Source organism: Nanorana parkeri, unplaced genomic scaffold, assembly GCF_000935625.1.
Source record: "Nanorana parkeri isolate BGI_ZX_2015 unplaced genomic scaffold, ASM93562v1 scaffold1577, whole genome shotgun sequence".
Classification (NCBI taxonomy): domain Eukaryota; kingdom Metazoa; phylum Chordata; class Amphibia; order Anura; family Dicroglossidae; genus Nanorana; species Nanorana parkeri.
Window position 1 is genome coordinate 58,960 of NW_017307845.1, and position 14,183 is coordinate 73,142.

Sequence of the window (14,183 nt, forward strand, 5' to 3'; positions counted from 1 at the left end):
CCCCCCCCCCAGTGGTGATTATATACCACCAAAAGAAAGCTCTATGTGTCCCCAAAATTTTTTACCATAAATTGCAAGGCCGATAGTCTGGTCATGCTGACTGGTGACATTTTTGACTGACTGGTGAGACACCCTAAAATTTTTCAAGCCCTGCACATAATAACATAAAATGCAAACAATAATTCAAAATTAACTGCATAAATTGCATATTTTAGGACAAGCGTTTTTAATTCCAGCAGCCATTTCTGTCTCATATCTAAATTCTACATATAACTATACACAAAACCCTGACCCTATGGAAGTAACGCACAGAGTGCAGAGGTCCGAAGTAAGGAACGCACAGAGTGCAGGGGTAACATGTAAGCAACGCACAGAGTGCAGGGGTCCGAAGTAAGGAACGCACAGAGTGCAGGGGTAAGATGTAAGCAACGCACAGAGTGCAGGGCTAAGATGTAAGCAACGCACAGAGTGCAGGGGTAAGATGTAAGCAACGCGCAGAGGGCAAAAGTAAGTAATGCGCAGAGGGCAAAAGTAAGTCACACGCAGAGGGCAAAAGTAAGTCACGCGCAGAGGGCAAAAGTAAGTCACGCGCAGAGGGCAAAAGTAAGTCACGCGCAGAGGGCAAAAGTAAGTCACGCGCAGAGGTCAGAATTAAGGAACGCGCATAGGGCAGAAGTAAGGAACGAGCATAGGGCAGAAGTAAGGAACGAGCATAGGGCAGAAGTAAGGAACGTGCAGAGGGCAGAAGTAAGGAACGCGCAGCGGGCAGAAGTAACGCGCAGAGGGAGGAAGTAACGCACAGAGGGCAGAAGTAAAGAACGCACAGAGGGCAGAGAGCAGAAAGAAGCACACAGTTCAGTAGTAAATAACGCACTTAATCCTGCTTTCCTATCACACAGTATGGGGTGGCATGGCATGCGTTATATGTGACAGCACAGAAGCATTTAGAACCATTTGCTCACTGGTATTGGGCAGCTGGATTTTTTTACATAGAACATTTTTAGCAGCAGATGTAAACAATGAGGGCCCATTCACACTATAAAGAGTGCGTTCCAGTGCATCACTTTGTTTTTGGGGTGGAGGGGGCGTGACGGTGCATTGAAGTGAATAGCACCATCGCCACGCCGCCGGCCCGCAGTGCGATTGCCAGCACCCAAACACGTGGTGTTTGCATTTCGGTCCAGTATTTTTGCAGATTGCACTGGACCAATGCGCAAGCACTAATATTCCATGCGTTTGGGTGCCGGCGATCCCGTGGCGGGTGGTGGCTGTGGTGCTATTGACTTCATGGCACCGCCACGCCCCCTCCCATCCCAAAAGAAAGTGAGCTGGCCGGGTTGTGTTCCAGAGGCAAAACGCACTGGAACGCACTCTTTATAGTGTGACTGGGCCCTGACAACAGTATTTTTTTTAAAACGATGATTTTTTTTGGAGCATGCATTTTCCTTTTTTGAAGAGGGGTGCTTCACTTACCTTATCTCTATGCACCTGCTGCTCCTGATCTCCCTGTTAACTCCCTGTGTCCCAGACCTTTCTTATCCTCTGATGGTATCGGCCTCCTCCTTGCTCTCCTCCAAATCCGATGCCACGACTGGATGATGGAGGAGCGGGAGCCTCTGCATGTCGATGGAACCGGGCGGGCTCTCTCATCTCAAGGTGGTAGTTGTGTGGAGATTAATTGTTTGAGAAAGTGATAGTACAGTGGTTAGGTTGAGGTGGGATAGGCTTCCCTGAAGAGATGAGTCTTTAGGGATCACCTAAAGGCTGTAACGAGACTAAAATTCTTAGCAGATAACAACCGTGGATTGTCCTGCTACTACAGGATACTTGCAGGAATAGGATAAAAATGAGACCCAACAGTACTGATGTGAAACAGGTTTTCCCAGTAGTAGTCCAAACTCAGAAGAGTTAAAGTATAGGATATGCTGGCAGACTTTATTCCTTCATACAACCTCTTTACAAAATAGCAAGTTCAGCTTGTATGTATGCTTGTAAGTCCTTAATGGATAGATTTATAAGTCCACAGGTGCAACACACCAATGAGAAGCCACATTGTTATTTCTGGGAAGATATGGCGTATGCATAAATAGGCTAGTCTAACAAGCGATTTTGGAATACCTCACTGTTTGACAAGCAATAATAATCTCAGTGTTCTGTATATCACTGTAACAGTCTGCTGCTATATCTAAATGAATGTACATACTTGCATTTAGCTGAGTCAAGACTTCCTCGCTGCATTCAAGCAGGATTTTGCTGTGATTTTTGCTAATCTGAGAGTCCACGCAGAGTACACAAGGGAAGTTGCTGCGATTTAACTAAATGAGAGTCTACATCGAATGCACAAGGGAAAATACTGCAATCCAGGTGTTCCTTAGACTTGCTCTTTCAGGATGAATAGCATTGAGGTAAGTATGCTGGTCATATACCCAGGATGGTGAGTGGTGAGGTAAGTATACAAGTTTTACAACCAGGATGGCAAATGGTGGGGTCCATGGAGTGGAAATACTCAGCGTTGCTGCATTGCATGAACACTGAGTATTTCAAACTTACCGGCTAGAGAGGAAGAGCAGAGTGATGCCACGGAGCTGATTGGGGAGTATGCAGCTCTGGACTCCGTTTCCGAAAGAATACCGCGTAAATATATTACAAAGGCAGGCAGAGTAGGAGATAGAAGGACAGGTAAGGTAAGGAGTTCCAATGGATGGGAGAAACTCTAGAGAAGTCCTGGAGGCAAGCATGAGAGGTGTTGATGAGTGAGCTAGAGAGTAGGAAGTCTTGGGAGGAGCAGAGGGGACAGCTGCGGTAATAATTTGAGACAAGGTTGGAGAATAGCTGGGGGCAGAGTTGTGGATGGCTGTGTAAGTGGCTGTTAATACTTTGATGTTTATTCTTTGGGCGATTGGAAGCCAGTGGAGGGATTGGCAGAGGGCGGTTTCAACCACTGAACGGGGGATAGCCTGTGTAGAGGTAGGCCAGTGAGGAGGGAGTTTCAATAGCAAAGAGAGATAAGTGAGTGGATGAGTAGCTTTGTGGTTTTATTGGTTAGGAAGGGTCATATTTTGGAGATGTTATGAAGGTAAAGGCGGCAGGATTTGAAAAGTTGGGGAAAGTTGCACACGGTGAGGAAATATCATGAGCTCAGTTTTTGAAAGTTTGACTTTTAAGAAGTGTTGTGACATTCAGACTGATGTGTCAGTAAAGTAGTGATGCGCAAGGAAAGTGAGGGAGTGAGTTGTGGAGTGGGGAGATATATTTGTGTGTCATCGGCATAGAGATGGTATTGGAAGCCGTGCGAAGGTATCAACTGACCAAGGGAGATGGTGTAGATAGAGGAAGAGAAGGGATCCAAGAGCAGAGCATTGGGGGATCCCTACAAAAAGAGGAAGAGAAGAGGGGGAGCTAATTTGTAGGTGACCCTAAAGGAGCGCTTAGATAGGCAGGAGGAGAAGCATGAGAGAGCAGAGTCTTGAGGCCAAGTGAGTGGAGTTTTTTGAGGGGTAGCGGGTGGTCAGATGTGTCCAAAGCAGCAGAAAGGTCTAATAGCAATAGTAAGGAGTAGTGGTAGTGTTTTTAGCAGTTAGTAAGTCATTAGTGAGTTTTAGGAAGGCAGTTTCAGTGGAGTGTTGGGGGCGAAAGCCGGACTGTAAGGGGTTGAAAAGGTTACCGGTGAGGGGGAAACACAGGCAGTTGTAGATTTGGCATTCTAGGAGTTTGGTGAATGGGAGTCAGGAGATTGGTCTGAGATTAAGATTAGTTGTGTTCAGTGAGGGTTTTTTAGGTATTAGGGTGACCAGTGCAGAGACAGATTGAAAATGTGAGTAAGAGAGTGTAGGATAGAGCAAGAGGGTGATAAGAGTAGTGTTGAGGGAACAGGGCAGGTGTCAGAGAAAAGCTTTATAACTTGTGCTGTAGTGACAGTCAAAAGAGGAAAGTAACAAATGTGATAGTGGGTCTGGTACATTAATTGGGGAAGGTGACTGGACAATGAAAATCTCATAACGAATTGCATCTGTCTTGTTTTTTAAATAAATGGCAATGTCCTGAGCAGTAAATGAGTAAGTGGGTGAGGGCGGTGGGGGACATAGTAGAGAGTTAAAAGTAGAAAAGAGCTGATGAGGACTGGATGAGAGTGTGTTAATGAGAGTGACAAAATAAGTCTTTTTGGCAGCATGGAGGGAGGAATTATATTTTAGGAGGGCAGCTTTATACAGGGTGATGTCTTGCAGAGACCTAGTTTTATGGCACACTCGCTCAAGAGCGCAGGTATTAAGATTTTTGGTTTCTTCTGTTTGCCATGGTTGTAGTGGATGTGACCAAAGTCTGTGTGTAGTGAGAGGAGCCAAGGTGTCTAGGGAGGATGAGAGTGAGCTTTTGAAGACAATAGAAACCAGGGCAGGGCAGGAGTGAGATTTTGTAATAGAGGTAGTCAGTAGCAGAGAAGAGAAGGGTTGAAGTGGTGAAGGTTTCTCCGGGTAACCGTGTGCTGATTAGAGGGATTCAGGGTTGGGGACAGGGTGAGCATGAAACTGAAAAGGTTGTGGTCTGAGAGAGGAAAAGGGGTGTTGGAGAGGTTGCAAGGAGTGCATAGGGGGGAGAACACAAGATCTAATATGTTGCCATCCGAGTGAGTAGGAGTGTGTGCCCATTGTGTCAGGTCAAAAGAAGAGCAAAACAAACGACAAACGCACTCAACAATTTGTTACCAGTTATACAGTAAGGTGCACACGAAATGGGCTTTGAACAGTAAAACAGCAGAAAGGCATCATGGCACACTCACAAACCAGCATGTAAAACAACTTGTCTCACCACTAAGGATAATGACAGAGGTTTGGATACACGTCTTCTGCAGAGGATGTGAAAGCCGCACTGCCGCGCCAAGGCACCTCTTATAGTGCGGTCCTAACTCTAAACTGGAGCACATGGGGGCAGAAGATATCAAATTGGGTGCATGTTTGTCAGGAGGACGCCCAACCTCCTTAAAGGCACAGAAACACACAAGGGATCCCGCACATCCTAATGGCAGCTGAGAAACCCCATGCGTCGCTGCACCAAATCGGTCAAGCAAAACAAACGACAAACGCACTCAACAATTTGTTACCAGTTATACAGTAAGGTGCACACGAAATGGGCTTTGAAATGGGCTTTTGACCTTTTGGCCTCGGTCCACCATTTAGGGACCTGTGATATTTACCAAAGTTTCAAGGGTTCACATGGTTCCTTTCTTAAGGCTATATTTATAAATTCAAAAATTTGTGAGACACAATTACATGTCTGGAGTGCTGGTGTATCCCTTGATCTGGTTTTGGTGTGGCGGCATCTGATCACTTCAACCACCCACCTATTATTTCAAGTTCTAGTACCATCAGGAGTGCAGCTTCATATATATAGAGTAGAATAAACATAATTATTTAATACTAGCTTCAATTAGTTTTGACTGCAATTACAATTTTGGATTAGGCTTGTACTGGGTTTTTACACCTGGATCATGTAATTTTTACTTGTTCTTGGCAAAATTGCACTAAGCTTTGTCAGATCAGATTCAGATTTATTAGTCACATACATAATCGTTCACAGTATGATATGCAGTGAAATGCTTACACGACTGTAAAAAACATTTACATTTACACAAAATAGAATATAAGTATGAATGAAAAAAATAAATTAAATTAAATTAAAATTAGAATTAAAATCAAAATGCAAATACAACTTAATAAATAAATACCAACTATATAAGTGTATCGGTATGTAAAGTGTGCGAGTGCAAACAGCAGCAGTACGGGGTGAGTTAAATAAAGTGATGACCAGCAGTGTATTGTCCATTCTTTAAAGTGCAGATGTGCATTAAGTGTGAGTGTAAAAAAACATTAGTCTGGTCAGTAGAGTCTATGTGGAGATCTGGTTGAAAGACCGTATAGCCTGCGGGAAGAAGCTTCTCCTCAGTCTCTCTGTGTTGGCCTTCAGGGAGCAGAAGCGCTTCCCTGACCTGAACAGAGAGAAAAGTCCATTGTTGAGATGGCTGAGGTCCTTCACGATCTTCCTGGCCTTGGTCCAGCACAGCTTGTTGTAAAATAAGTTCAGGTCAGGGAGCTTGGTACGGATTACGCTCTCAGCTGATCGTACCACCCTCTGAAGAGCTTGTCTGTGCTGCATGGTGCTGTTCCCAAACCAGGTTGTGATGTTTCCCGTCAGGATGCTCTCTATGGTGCAGGAGTAAAAGTTCCTAAGCACCTTAGCGGGCAGTCTAAAGTCTCTCAAGCGTCTGAGGTGGGAGAGACGCTGCCGAGCCTTTTTCACCACGGTGTTGATGTGACAGGACCATGACAGGTCCTGCGTGATGTGGACACCGAGGTATCTGAAGCTGTCCACTCTCTCCACTGGGCTCTCGTTGATCATGGGGGTCTGGTAGTTCCTCTCCTGCTTTTTGCTGACGTCCGCTATCAGCTCCTTTGTCTTGCTGACGTTAAGGAGGAGGTTGTTCCTCTGGCACCAGTTCTCCAGATTCCTAATCTCCTCCTGGTAGGCCGTCTCATTGTTGCCGGAGATCAGTCCGACCACAACGGTGTCGTCAGCAAACTTGATGATGGTGGTGGAGTTGGTAGTGGCCATACAGTCATATGTGCACAGTGAGTACAGCAGGGGGCTCAGAACACAACCCTGAGGGGCTCCAGTGCTGAGGCTGAGACATGTCTGCCCATCCTTACTGCCTGTGGTCTGCCAGTTAGGAAGTTGGAGATCCACTGACACATAACGTGGCTGAGTCCCAGGTGTTTCAGCTTGGTGGTGAGTGTGGAGGAAATTATAGTGTTGAACGCTGGACTGTAGTCAACAAACAGTATTCTGACATAATTGCCCTTTCTAGTGTCCAGGTGAGTGAGTGATGTGTGAAAGGAGTAATGGCATCATCTGTTGAGCGGTTTGGCCGGTAAGCAAACTGTAGTGGATCTAGTGTGTCTGGCAGTGAAGGGATGATGAAGTCTCTGACCAGTCTCTCAAAGCACTTCATCACTACTGAGGTCAGGGCTACAGGGTGGTAGTCATTGAGGGAAGCAGGATGGGTTTTCTTCGGGACAGGAACAATGATGGACTCTTTAAAGCACGTGGGGATTACCGACTGGTTTAAGGAGAGGTTGAATATTACTGTGAACACGGGTGCTAGCTGGTCAGCGCAGGCTCTGAGGACTCAACCTGAGATTCCGTCTGGTCCTGCTGCTTTCCTGGTGTGCACTCTCCTGAGGGCTCTCCTCACGTCATGCTCGGAGATGATGAACGCGTTACCGGAATTGTAAGATTGGATTTCTCCTTCCAGATTGGAAGGAGAAAATTGGCAAATAGTAGTCTTGCAACAGATTTTTACTTTGAGGTTTTAACTACCTCCAGGCCGGCCGTAATAAAAAAACGGCCGGCCGGGAGCTCTCTAGATCTGAGCAGGCGTCCTTCGAAAATTTTTAGATATTGTAGCTTAGTATTGATGACTTCAGAAACTTAATAGCTCAGTCCACTAAAAAAAAATGGTTTTCTCATGTAGAATGGTTGAAGCACAAAACACAAGGTTCTGGGAAGCAGTGAGATCTCTTCACCAGACTTTTTTTTACCTACTGCTGTGTGTATTACAAAGCAGAGCAAGGCACCTCATCAATGTTAAAGCAGAACTCCAGGGAAAATGTTCCTTAACCTCTGCAGTGTGACTACCCCCCACACTGCAGGGTTAAGTGCTCGTTTTTTTCTTGGTTAAAAAACAACAAAGTTATACTCACACGATCCTGAGAGCTGACCTGCTTTAAGACCGATACCTCCTCGCTCCCCCTACTCTCCTTAGCAGTCTAAAATCCTGTGAGTAATCACATCCAATACACTGTGTATAGGACGTAAGGATGCAGAGGGGCATAACATCACTGCAGCGGAGGAGGCAGGCAGAAGGACCGGTCTAAGAGGCTATCCCCGCACTGCAAGGGTAAGGAAAATCTTCCCCCCGCATTCTCCTTTAAACCAGCTATGATAGTCATGCCTCGTTATATTGTGTCTGTGCCAGGTGGGAAAAGGTTTGTAGAAATCCTAACTGCCAGATTCTTTCAAATAACCTGGAGGGAGACTGCCAGCATTGACCCAAAAATGAAATAACAGGGTTGGATAGACTCATATCTTTTGGTTTTTTTAGTTAGTGCTGTTATTATCATAGAAAAATAATATTGAGGTTATCGCAAAATACACAGAAACATATTGTAACCTCTCACTTCAATCCTTGCAAGCAGTAGCAAATAGTAGGGTTGCACCGATACTTATACTAGTATTTTCACTCGTACTCGTGAAAAAGCCCTTATACTTAAAGCTGATACCGTAACTTTAAAATTTTAAATGACTTTGATTGCCGTAAGATCTCACGCTTGCTGGGGACCTCACGGCAGCCTACTAGGGACCTTGTGGCGGCTGTGTACAGCACTGGTCTGGCCACATATCTCCTGCTCCTCCTTCCCGCTGCCCGCACAGCCATTGGGGGACCTGCCACACGCTGCCCTGGTGAGACCTGTACAGCCATTGTGAGACCTGCACACAGCCCTGGTCAGACCCACACACAGCCCTGGTCAGACCCTGCACAGCCTCCTGAGATGTCACATAAACCTGGTGAGCAACACAGAATATGTAGCTTCATATTATTCTGCATTGCTGTACAATGTATTGCAGGGATTTGTAGTTCCTCTACAGCTTGGAGCCAGTGGCAGAACTACCAGGTGTGCAGCGTTTGCAGCTGTGATTGAGCCCTGGTGCTCCACCACTGTCCTAAAATGATTAGTCTGTATTGTTTTAAAAACAACTGTCACATGACACAAAAAAGAAGGTATCAGTAATTGGTATCGGCGAGTACTTAAGAAAAAGAATCAGTACTTGTACTCGGTCTTGAAAAAATTATATTGGTGCATCCCTATTAAATAGGTTATTAAATATGACTTTTTAATATCATATTCTTTTGTCTAGAAGATATAGGGTGGAAGAAGTTCAAAAGAGAAAATTGCTTCCGTTCTTGCATAAAACTAAAAAATGTGTTTAATTACAAAGTTACAAATGATTACATGATAAATGGCATGAAACAAAATATAAAAATAGTTATGTAAATGTATAAGTAAGTTCTTGTAAAAGTTTAGTGTGTGTGTGTCTTAATTGTGTCAAATGTATGTAAGAAAGCTCTAGCATGTGAGAATAGGTCCCTTTTTTCCTTTGTGAGAATGTCCCGGCCTTCTGCCATGAGTAGCTGTTTAAAACATAGCAGCTCTGGGACATATAGTCCTCAGCTGAAATCTGAAACTCTTAAGGTGCCCATACACCTACCGATTATCGTACGATCATCGCGGGAAATCCCACGATCGTACGATAATCGGCAGGTGTATGGAAGGCGTGCGACCGTTTCTACTGTACGGTCGCACGTCTTTTGTCTTACCGGCATGTTTGAAAACCCGCCGAGAATCGTACAATTTTCGGCGGGTTTGTGGCCTGCTCATAAGACAAATGCTGCACGGGCTGGTGTGCGCAAGTGCACACTGCCCGTTCAGCATTGCAGTCATCGGAAGTCCGCCCCTCAGCGGGGCTAGCTTGCGATGATCGCAAGTACGATCTGCCTGTCCAAGATGGGCAGATCGTACTTTTTTAAATTACCTTACAACCATCGCAAGCCGAAAGTCTGTGGTGTATGGCCAGCTTTAGAGCACTAGTAGGAGTAGGGGGATTGGAGGAATGCCCCCACCTTTTCCCTTGTCTTAACTATGAGTTAAAATGCATTCAACTATCATATAAATCATATAATGTTGCATGTATCAATATTTATACATAATTCAATGTTCTTTCTTATATGAATAACGTAATCAATAAATATTACAGTAAAGAGATATCATTCATTGTTTGTAAACACTTTATAAACTTTGGGGTCTATTCACGAAGCAGCCGAAGGATCTAGCCGTAGCTTCGGCTGATCCTTCGGCTAGCTTCGGCCCCAGGACCCCTTCGGTTCAGTCGAACCGAAGGGCTGCTGTACGGGCTATTCACAATAGCCCGTACAGGTCCAACTGCAGCAGAACCGCCGGACAATAGAAAACAGTTGAGCGCTTCGCTGTCATTGCTAGCTCCGCACAATCCTTTTCAATTTATTTTTTTGTACTTTTTAAACAATTTTTCTGTACTGCTCGGTCCCTCCTGAGGTCCAAGCAGAACAGCCGAGCAGAACAGCTATTTACTCACTGCTGTTCGGCATCTATAAGAATAAGCCGGATGTTGGATCGGCTGAGTCTAACTCCTTCTTCGGGTCGGTCGAACATGCTGAGCATGTTCGGCCAACCCGAAGCCATGCGAAGCAAGCCGATGTACGGCTGATTTCAGCCGATATACGGCTGAAATCAGCCATACAAGCCTGAAGTGAATAGCCGAACAGTGTTCGGCTCACTTCACTTGGGGTCGGTTGTTCACTTGGCTGCCCTCGGCAGCTTATGAATAGACCCCGTTAAATTAAAATATTCTACAAAGCAACCCTCACACTGTTTTCCTCAGTAATTAGGAATGTGGGAGGTTCTAGCCATCTCTACCATCATGATTGATGAATAACATATGTGCTGGAAATAACTTCTAGTATTACTTCTTTCCAGACCACTAAAACCATGGACTTTAGTCTGCTTGCATATATTGCTAAACTGAACAAATAAATATATAGAAAATCAATCATCACTTATGTTCTTCACATCCATACATAATCCCTATATGAATAATACCCTATAAACATTATTAGTATTGTTACTTATATTCTAACATAGGTATACAAATATTTGCATTCACTGTGGTACAAGTGATCAATGTATGGCTCTGTTCATATCCTGGTTCCCTTTAATACAACCCCAAAACCAAAAAAATTGGGACGCTGTGTAAAATCTTCATAAAAACAGAATGCAATGATTTGCAAATCTCATAAACCCATACTTTATTCACAATACAAAATAGAAAACATATCAAATGTTTCAGCGGAGAAAATTTACCATTTTAGGAAAAAATAAGATAATTTTGAAATTGATGGCAGCATCATGTCTCACAAAAGTTTGGACAGGGCCATATTTACCATGGTGCAGCATCCCCTCTTCTTTTAACAACACTCTGTAAATGTCTGAGAACTGAGGAGACCAGTTGCTGGAGTTTTGCGAGAGGAATGTTGTCTCATTCTTACCTGATCTAGGATTGTTAAGGACTCGGACATCAAGAATCCGACATATAGCTGTCCCTGGGCCAAATTCAGTACAAAGTGTGCACACTATCAGTGAAGAAATAAAACACGCTGACACCGAGAGTGAGAGTAAAAATACTTCTTTATTATTGTTCCGCATTGTTGTGTTTTATATAGGCAGCTGATAGTGTATATGTAAACATAGCGTTTGCGATAGTTTTCTAGGTTATAATTGGACTGATTAATTAAAGCGTAACCTCCTTCCCGGATGCTGACGTCTCGTCTTGGGTGTTGTTTCTCCTGGAGGCGCCATCTTGGTTTCTATTTCTACTGCGTACTTCTCATAGGGGGGGGGGATATATATATATTACAATATATATTGAAATAGGCATTTTTATCATAGTCACTTAACCACATCCATTACAGTCCCCCCTAAAATGGCTATTTCTATGTAGATACATTTTCATTTTTCTATCCCTTACCCTATCACCTGGCACACACCCCGGAACTCTTTTCTTTACATGTGTAGGGGCCATCCGAGGGGCTAATCCACCTCTGGTCCCAACATGTAAGTGTGAACGGTCAGGTGGTCTCTGTCCCTACTCTTACTGACCTAAGGTGTTATAACATTATATTTGGGGGGACAAGGATCGTAACGGGGAATATGGTTTCTCGTCATCACTCAGGTAGGTGTCCTCTTCTACCTGTATCATGGTTGGGGTCAAAGTACTCTCATCCACCACTTTGCCCATTAATTTTCTGGCATAGGGGATCACACACCAGACTACTATGCTGATAAAGGTCAGAACAATGAGAATCACCACACCTACTTGGGCTAATGCTTTCTGCCATCCTGTCATCCAATTAAAATATTGGTCCCATGGGTCTGTGATCCCTGAATTCTTCTTTAGTTCCACTGACAGGTCTTCTAGCTTCTTAATGGCTAGGGTTACTTTACCATTTGGGCCAGTGTTGTCTGGGATGTATGTGAAAAATGATTGAAGGCACAGGAACCTGCTGCAAACACCCCCTTCTCCGCTAGAATCATGTCTAGGGCCATCCTGTTTTGGAATGTCATGTAAGAGGTGGGGCCTAATTGGTCAGCAATTCCCTGCAGCGCATCTCTGGTATAATTCACGCTGCTGGTTGTAATAGACGTAATATATCCAATCTACGTTCTTATTGACAGTGATCATGGGAATCAAAAAAAACTGCTATAAGAGGCGCAATACCCTTTTTAGAAGTTGCCCAGATGCCTTCCCTCCCCTACATGGCGAGTGCAACAGGTGTAATCCCCAGGATATCTTGTGATGCCTTCTCCTGGTTTGGGTGCCCTGGTTATAACAGGGTACTCTGCCTTCCACCGCTCACATGCTGAGTGATTAGTGGAGATATTGGGTGAAAAGGCTTAGGAAACACTCTTCTGCCTCCGCGGGTATATTTAGTGGCACTGTACCTAAATGTGGGACTGTACCTAAATGTTTCGTATATTCAGAACAAGTGTCATACCGGCCCCTGGCTTGGTGAGAGTGAGACGGGTCAGCAAGGGCTCTCCTTTATTATCTTTACTGTCATAGGCTGGCTGGGGTTTATACCCCCAGGGTGTCCCTGTATTCCAGGCCGCTGCTCCCCAATAATCACAATTCCTTCCCCATGACCCCTTGGTGACACAGATGTACCCTTCCCCATATCCTATTGTATACCATTTTGCTCTATTGGGTAGGGCAGGTGAGTATTTTCAAGGGTGGAAGTTAAATGTGGCCAAAAAGGAGATAAAGGATCATGGTTTGTTCCCCTCGGTCTCCTCAGCCTCAGAGACCTTCTTGCAGTGGGAGGCGTGTATCCACGAGTTCTTCCCGGCCACCTTTACTGATGTGGCGGTTGTTAGGAGGACCTGGAAAGGACCGTCATATCTCGGTTCGAGGGTATGTTTTTCGCACAAATTTCTTCACCAAGAACAGTCACCAGGGACCAGCTTGTGTGTTCCTGTATCTAATTCAGGATCTGGAATGGAAGAAAACACTTAGACATGGATTCGGGTTAATTCTCGTGACCATGTGGTTGCATAATTAGTTAACACATCAGATTGTAGTTGCAATTGCTGTGAAAAATAACAACCAAGTCTGGGGGCTGAACCAAACAGGATTTCATAAGGGGGCAGGGAGTGTTCTCCCCTTGGTGTGTATCTGACACTGAATAGGGCAATGGGCAGACTGTCCGACCAACTCATACCAGTCTCTTGGGCCATTTTTAGCATTCTGACCTTCAGAGTGCCGTTCATCTTTTCTACTTTCCCACTACTCTGCGGATGGTAGGGGGTGTGGAAGGCTAATGTGACCCCTAGACCTGTCCATACCTCTTTAGTTACTGAGGCCGTGATCACTCTCTATAACCTCTGGGACACCGTATCTGCACACTATTTCAGTTAAAAGTTTATTTGCAGTGGTCTTGGCAATCATGTTGGTTACTGCATAAGCTTCTGGCCAACCAGAGAACATATCCACAACCACTAGGGCATACTCAAACTGCCCACTCTTTGGCATTTGGATGTGGTCGATTTGTATTCTCTGGAAGGGGTACAGGGGTTTTGCAAGATGCTTCTGTGGTGTCTTCTCTGCGCGTCCTGGGTTGCACTTGGCACAGATAGCACATGATCTGCAAAAGTTGTTTGTCAATGTGGTGATCCCAGGTGCTGTATAGTACTTGTTGATGAGGGAGTTCATAAGGTTCTTCGACAGGTGGGCTGCTCCATGTGCCCACTGGACCACTGCTGGATACAGACTTCTGGGTAGGCAAAACTTCTTGTTGCACTCAAGCAATCCATCCTTTAGAATTGCTCCCTTCTTCTTCCAGGCCTCTTTTTCTTCTGGGCTTGCAGTTCCTTGAAGTTCCTTCAAGTGGTCTTTGTTTGCTGGTAGGGTCTGTAGATTCAGAACTGGAGTAGAATCTTCTCCTGGTACCATCTCTCCTTCCACTTCACGTGTGCCACTTG

The 14,183-nt window shown here is 44.8% G+C and overlaps 1 protein-coding gene and 1 long non-coding RNA gene across 2 annotated transcripts in view; both read left to right on the forward strand.

Annotated features, from left to right (window-relative positions):
• The window catches only part of LOC108798877 (protein CLEC16A-like), a 102,247-nt gene that overhangs the window by 52,986 nt on the left and 35,078 nt on the right, over positions 1-14,183 (forward strand). The gene's annotated exons all lie outside the window — the stretch shown is intronic.
• The window catches only part of LOC108798878, an 11,502-nt gene continuing 10,456 nt past the window's right edge, over positions 13,138-14,183 (forward strand). The window contains exon 1 of the long non-coding RNA XR_001941983.1: positions 13,138-13,151. This is a non-coding gene — a long non-coding RNA (uncharacterized LOC108798878). The remainder of the gene's footprint in view (positions 13,152-14,183) is intronic.